The sequence below is a fragment of the Zonotrichia albicollis genome, chromosome 24 (genome assembly GCF_047830755.1).
Source record: "Zonotrichia albicollis isolate bZonAlb1 chromosome 24, bZonAlb1.hap1, whole genome shotgun sequence".
Taxonomy (NCBI): domain Eukaryota; kingdom Metazoa; phylum Chordata; class Aves; order Passeriformes; family Passerellidae; genus Zonotrichia; species Zonotrichia albicollis.
Genome location: NC_133842.1, coordinates 5,706,265 through 5,712,629, shown reverse-complemented (window position 1 = coordinate 5,712,629; position 6,365 = coordinate 5,706,265).

The window sequence follows — 6,365 nt, the reverse complement described above, 5'->3', positions numbered from 1 at the left end:
AAGCTGGCGTCTGAAGACGGGAACTGGGAATTGGTAGCTAAAATACAAGCAGCACCGGTGCAGTACCAGAGGGGGGCTCAGCCCCGATGGGAAGCTGTCACACATGGGGAGATTAAAGACCTTTGTAAAGCAGCAAAGGACCATGGGCAGGGCTCGCCGTATTTTAATAATTTGTTAAATGCCATCTTCTCTGAACATGTTATGGTGCCACACGATCTGCTCAATTTTATGCACATCCTACTTTCTCCCACTGAATTTATTCTGTGGGAAGGAATGTGGAAAAAATTACTACAACAACTATTAAAAGAACTATGCTGGAGAAGACAGGCAGGCACACCTAACACTAGACATCTAGCCAGGGAGGAAGATTTCACTAAAGCTGAGAATGAAGCAAGACACCTTCCCTGAGCTGTGTTAGAAGAGATGCAAAGACAGCTCTCATGCAGACACCCAATGAAACAACACCTGCTCTAGATTTCACAGGCATTCTGCAGGGACCTGGACAATCCTTTCTAAAATTTATTGACCGCCTAACACAAGCAATAGAGAAGTTAGCTGATCATCCAAAAGTCAGGCAGGTATTGCTTGCCAAACTTGCTGAAACAAATGCTAAAAACTCCTGAAAAGACATTTTACCCTATCTACCCCTCATCCCAAAACCTAACATTGCACAAATGGTCGACATTTTACCCTATCTACCCCTCATCCCAAAACCTAACATTGCACAAATGGTCGAGGCATGCATCTTAAGGCATCCTTACACCATGTTGCCAGCCTAGCTAAGGTTACCAGTCAGGGTGTAGTAGAGGTGCTAGTGGCCTCCCAAGTTATTCCCTGACATACACATGAAGAAGGACCTTGCATAAAATGTGGAAAGGTGACCATTTTCAATAGAATTGTAAAAATTCAGGCTATTACTAGGGACCTTCTAGGTGTCACAGCCACTGTCCTCACTGCCCCCCTCATCCACACGCTTTCCAACACCAGCAAAACCGGTGGTCTGCAGGAAACCCCACACAGACGCGGAAAGGCCCCGCACGATGACACCAAATGCGAGGCTGTTCCGCCCCACTCTCCCCAACATCATGGAGAACCAGCACAGTGACCTTCTCAGATCCATCGGGACAGCTTGATCACTGCAGAAAACTCGACAGAAGACAGCTCTGCCCTGGAAACCAAAGGCAGCTGGTAGGGGCCTTTTCATTTCCAATCCACGATATTTATGTTCACCATTTTCCCACAGGCAAATACAGGCCTGAAGGATGGCCCAAAGACATTTTGATTTAAACCAACACTGGGGAAGGGATGGGGACACTCACTATACTACCTGAGGTACTTGCCATGACATTTGCAGGAGATAACTGTCCAGGTTCTATGCTTAGACTCTCCCCTCTTCATTCAAAAAAAACCATTTATATCCAGAGCCTACCTCCTACGGGACATGATCACCACACCAGCTGATCCAATGTTGTTGTGGGCACAGACAACAGGCAGAAACAGACCCATTCTAAAGTGTGCTTTGTCATGTAAAGGGAGAAAGAGATGTCTTTCAGGAGTATTAGCTACAAGAACTGATGTCACCAAAATTTCCTGCTCTGATTGGCAAAAAGAATGGCCCCTGGTTCCAGCTGCTGGGGTAATTATTAGCTCCCAGGGGAGCCACTACCAGCTTCTGGAGTCACAGTGACATCTGCATGGAAGGTCCTGAGGGCACAGTTGCTACAGTAAGATCATTCGTCGCCCAGGCACCAATAACAATTTGAGGAAATGACCTCTTGTCCCAAAGGGGGACAAGGCTAGAGATCCTATCAACACCTCAGGATTTCTAGATGGGGTCACAGAGCAGCATGCCACCCTTCAGTTAACCTGGAAGACCAACGACCCCATATGAATGGATCAGTGGCCCCTCCCAGGCAGAAAGTTAAAGGCCCTGCAGTCCCTCGTGCAGGAGCAGCTGACTGTGGGCCACATTTTACCATCTACTAGCCCCTGCAATGTGCCTGTCATTATCATATGAAAGCCTGGCAAAGACAAGAGGCGGCTGCTGCAAGACCTCAGGAAAATCAGCGAGGTCATCAAGGACATGGGTGCCCTCCAGTCCAGCCTGCCCTCAGCCTCCATGATACCTCGAGATTGCCGGTGGTGGGGCATGCTGTAGTTGTGGGTAGCAATTTTTGGAGTCTTCCTTTTTTTTGGATATCTTTGCCGTTTAGGCTGTGATTGATGGAGCCTGAACATAGGAAGAGCATTGCTTTGAAGACTGCGTGGGTTGACATGTGAAGGAAGGCTAGTTCAGGGAGGTTTAATCCAATTGTACCCATGATTACACTGTTATTGGCAGATGGTTGATATAGATCTTAATGACTACTTTTTTGACACCCCCATGCAGCGCAAAGACACCCTCCTGGTTTGCCTTTTCCGTCACTAAATCGACAAGCACCTTTACAGAGGTACCAGTGGACTGTATTCCCTCAACGAATGAAGAGTAGCCCTAATATTTGTCAATGGCTTGAAGTCCAAATTCTCTTGCCCTAATGCTAATCGCTTTTCATTATATGGACCATATAATGAACATCCTAATGCTATCATTACTCACTACATGGACTACACAGTCGTTTGTGCAGAAGCTCAAATCATTTTGGATGTTGCCGTACAAGATGTCATCACTGCGATACAGGAGAAAGGTTTTAAGATTGCAGCCAGTAAAGTTCAAAGGACAGCCCCTTGGAAGTGTCTCGGCCTAAAAACTGCAGAGAGAACCATCACACCACAAACACTGCAAATCAAGGACAACCCAAAGACTCTGCAAGAACTGCACCAGCTCTGTGGAACCATTAGTTGGGTACATTCACTGCTGGGAATCACCACAGAAGATCTCATGCCACTGTTCCTGCTCCTTAAAGGCAGTGAAGGACTCGATTCCCGCCATCACTGACACCGGAGGCCTAAGCAACTGTACAAAAGGTATCCTGGGTGATTCAAACTAAACAGGCACACAGATACCACCCTAATTTTCCTTTCTCCCTGGCAATCCTTGGTGTAAGTCCAAAATTCCATTTATTATTCTTTCAGTGGGACTCAACTATCTCAGATGCACTGATAATAATGGATTGTGTTTTCAGATGACACCTACCTACTAAAATGATAACAACCCAACAGAAAGTTATTCCACAACTTATCAGGAAAGCTAGAGAGTGTCTGTGCTCCCTTGCAGGAACAGACACCTTGTGAATATATACTTCTCACTCAAGAGCACCTCAATTGCCTACTTCAAACATCTGAACCACTGCAATATGCCTTAGATAGATTTTGGAAAGGCAAGGATCAGCCACCAATTCTACCATCCAAACATTCCTGTGCTGCTCAGGATTTTCAAAATTACCTGAGACCCAGCAAGATCCCTTGTAGCCACCTGCCCAAATTGTCAGGAACATGGCCTTGCTTCTGGCAGAGCTGGAGGCAATCCAAGAGGACTAGAGAGTCTCCACATCTGGCAATCAGACATCACACACTAAGCTCCTTTGGACAGACTAAAATACATCCATGTCTCAATCGACGCCTTTACCAGTGTGTTTTTTGGCTCTGCCCATGCTGGAGAAAAATCAGAAGATGCTATGAAACATTACTTTTTCGTTTTTTCCACCTTAGGAATTCCACAGGAAATTAAAACTGATAATGCATTTGCTTATACCTTGCACTGATTCCAACAAGTTTCCTACCTCTGCGGTATAAAACATGTCACAGGCATACCACACTCTGCCACAGGACAGTCCATAGCCGAGAGGGCACTCTGAGCCATCAAAAGGATCCTTGATCAACTGAGAGGGGTAATGCAGATATTATCTTCCATTGAGAGACTGGCCAAGGCCTTTTACGTACTCAACTTTTTGAACAACCCATTTATGGAGCCAACTCCCCCAGTCATCAGGCATTTTACTAATTCAGCTGCAGCCCAATTAAAAGAAAAGTCACCTGTGTTGAGCAAAGACCCTGAATCTAAAAAATTGATGGGCCCTTTCTCATTAATTACTTGGGAAAGAGAAGATGTCCTTGTCTTTACAGCAACACTCCTAAGATGGATCCCAGCAAAATACATTAAAACTGTTTCTGGGAACCACGAGGCAAACACCTGAGCCACCATCAGAAGAACAGAATGAAAGCCTAAGAGAGAGAGTAGCAGCCTGGAAAAGAAGAAGGAGAAGGACAGAAGAAGATCTTCTAAGCAGCGCTTACCACACACACCAAGACCAAGATGGCTCAGACATCATTAACCAGGATATATGACTTAACATTTGTAAAAATTATATTTTAGCATTGATATATGGTTCTTCTAATAAGCTGTGTTCACACCCTTGCCTTACAGAAGAGAAAGCTTAGTGGCACCACAACTTAAGTTCCACCTTCTAATCTCTTCATCTGTTTACTTTTAGTACACCCAAGCCTTCAGATACTACATCAGCTAAAGGCAGAGGATGCTGCCATTGGTTGCTGCTGCAGCAGGAATCTGATGCTCCTCACTGAGTTGCATGCCTTCAGCTGGGTGCTTCCATTAACAAGCCACAATTTCGTGGCCATGTAGAAGCCTGTCAGGCATTTGAAGGCATGTGTTTTTTCTACCTGCTGTCACATAGGGAGTCCGATTACCAGGGCATCCAGCTGCTGAAAGATCAAGGAAACAAGATCCAGACAGAAGGCAACATCGACTGGTTCACTGCACTTTCCAAACACAGGGGTTTGCGAGGCTGGCTTTCATCTCTAGTTAAGACTGTTGTGTGGGCTTTGTTTTTTGTATTCATTGTGTTGGTTATCTTATCCTTTTTTGCTTAATGCCTGCAAAACTCAATAGCAGAAGCTGTTTTTATAGATAACAAAAAGGGGGAGATGTGAGGGCCCAGGGGCCTACCACTGGAACTGTAATACCTCAGGCGAAGTGACCAAGGTAAAAGAGAGACACCGCTCTGAATGCAATGGTCTCGCCCATGGGCATTTTCAGGCCCATGGCGTTTCATTAGTATCACCCGGTTCAACTGCTGTATTTTCCTTATATGTATTCCCCCTGGAATGTCCTCGCCTCTCCTGTACCGTTTTAGTCCTGGCTCTTTCCATTGCTCCCCGGCTTTTCCCCCCAGTTTTCCCTCTGTGTTCCAAGCCCCATTTTGTCTCCGTTCCTGGACGCTCTTCAGTGCAATCCACTGAAGTGTTTGCAGTTCCACACAAAGATCCATCACTCGCCTCATTCACCAGCAGTTTAAGCAAGTGTGCTCCCAGCTCTGTGTGTGCAAGTCACACAGAGAGGCTGGCTGTGGTCAGGCTGCAACACGGAACCTGAGTGCACCAGGGAACCCGGCCTCTAATAAAATGCACAAATCACGCAACCCACCAAAGAAACAACATGCATGTCTCTACATTTTCCTTATCCTCTCAGTCCTCATGCCATATGCCCCATTTTTTCTATCTGGGAATTTGGCAATCTCTCTCTCTTTTCTGCAGGTCCAGACACATGTATGACCCTGCAGGAACAGCCTGACCCACAGGGAAGTGGAGGAGAACACTTTGTCAGGAACTTTAGTGACAGGACAAGCAAAAATGGGATCAAACTGCAAGAGGTAGAGGAGATTTGATGATGGGAAGAAGTTCTTTACTCTCAGGGTGCTTGTCCCTGACGCAGGGACCAGTGCAGAGAGGCTGTGGATGCCCCATCCCCAGCAACATCCAAGGCCAGGTGGGACAGGCGCCGCAGCAATCTGCTCTGCTGGGAGCTTGCTCAGCTTGGAACCAGAAGATCATTAGGGTCCCTTCCAAGCCAAACCATTCAAGGATTTGATCATTCTGCCATCCCCATCTCCCACTGAGCAGGGGCCCTGAAACTTCAGTGACATCACAGCTCCCAGAGGGTCCCAGGTGGAACGTCCCGGACCTGTAAATGAGCACAGCAGACACTTCACCGGCTGCCAAGGGTCAGTTGCCACTCTTTCTGCGCTCTGACCCTCAGAGCTGAGGTGCTGCTGCTGGCTGGGCTTTTCCTGCTGCTGGCTCTGGAGCGCCAATCCCAGCAGGATGTGCTCTACTGTGCCCATGGAGGTACAGTGCCATGCCAGGAAGGGGGCACCCGGCTTGGGCAGGCTGCAGCCATGTGGGAATGGATGGTGTGGGACAGGAAGCCCAGTGGGAGATTGTGCTGCCCCTTGCAGACTGACAGAGACATTGTGGAGGCGATGGAAGTGGACCAGGGGCTAGATGATGAAGAAATGATGGAGGTGGACTCCTCCTCTACTTCCATGTCCTCCCCAGTTGAGGACATGGAAGTAGAGGTGGAGGAGATCATCGAGAAGATGGAGGTGGATGAGGAGGATAACATCGAGGAC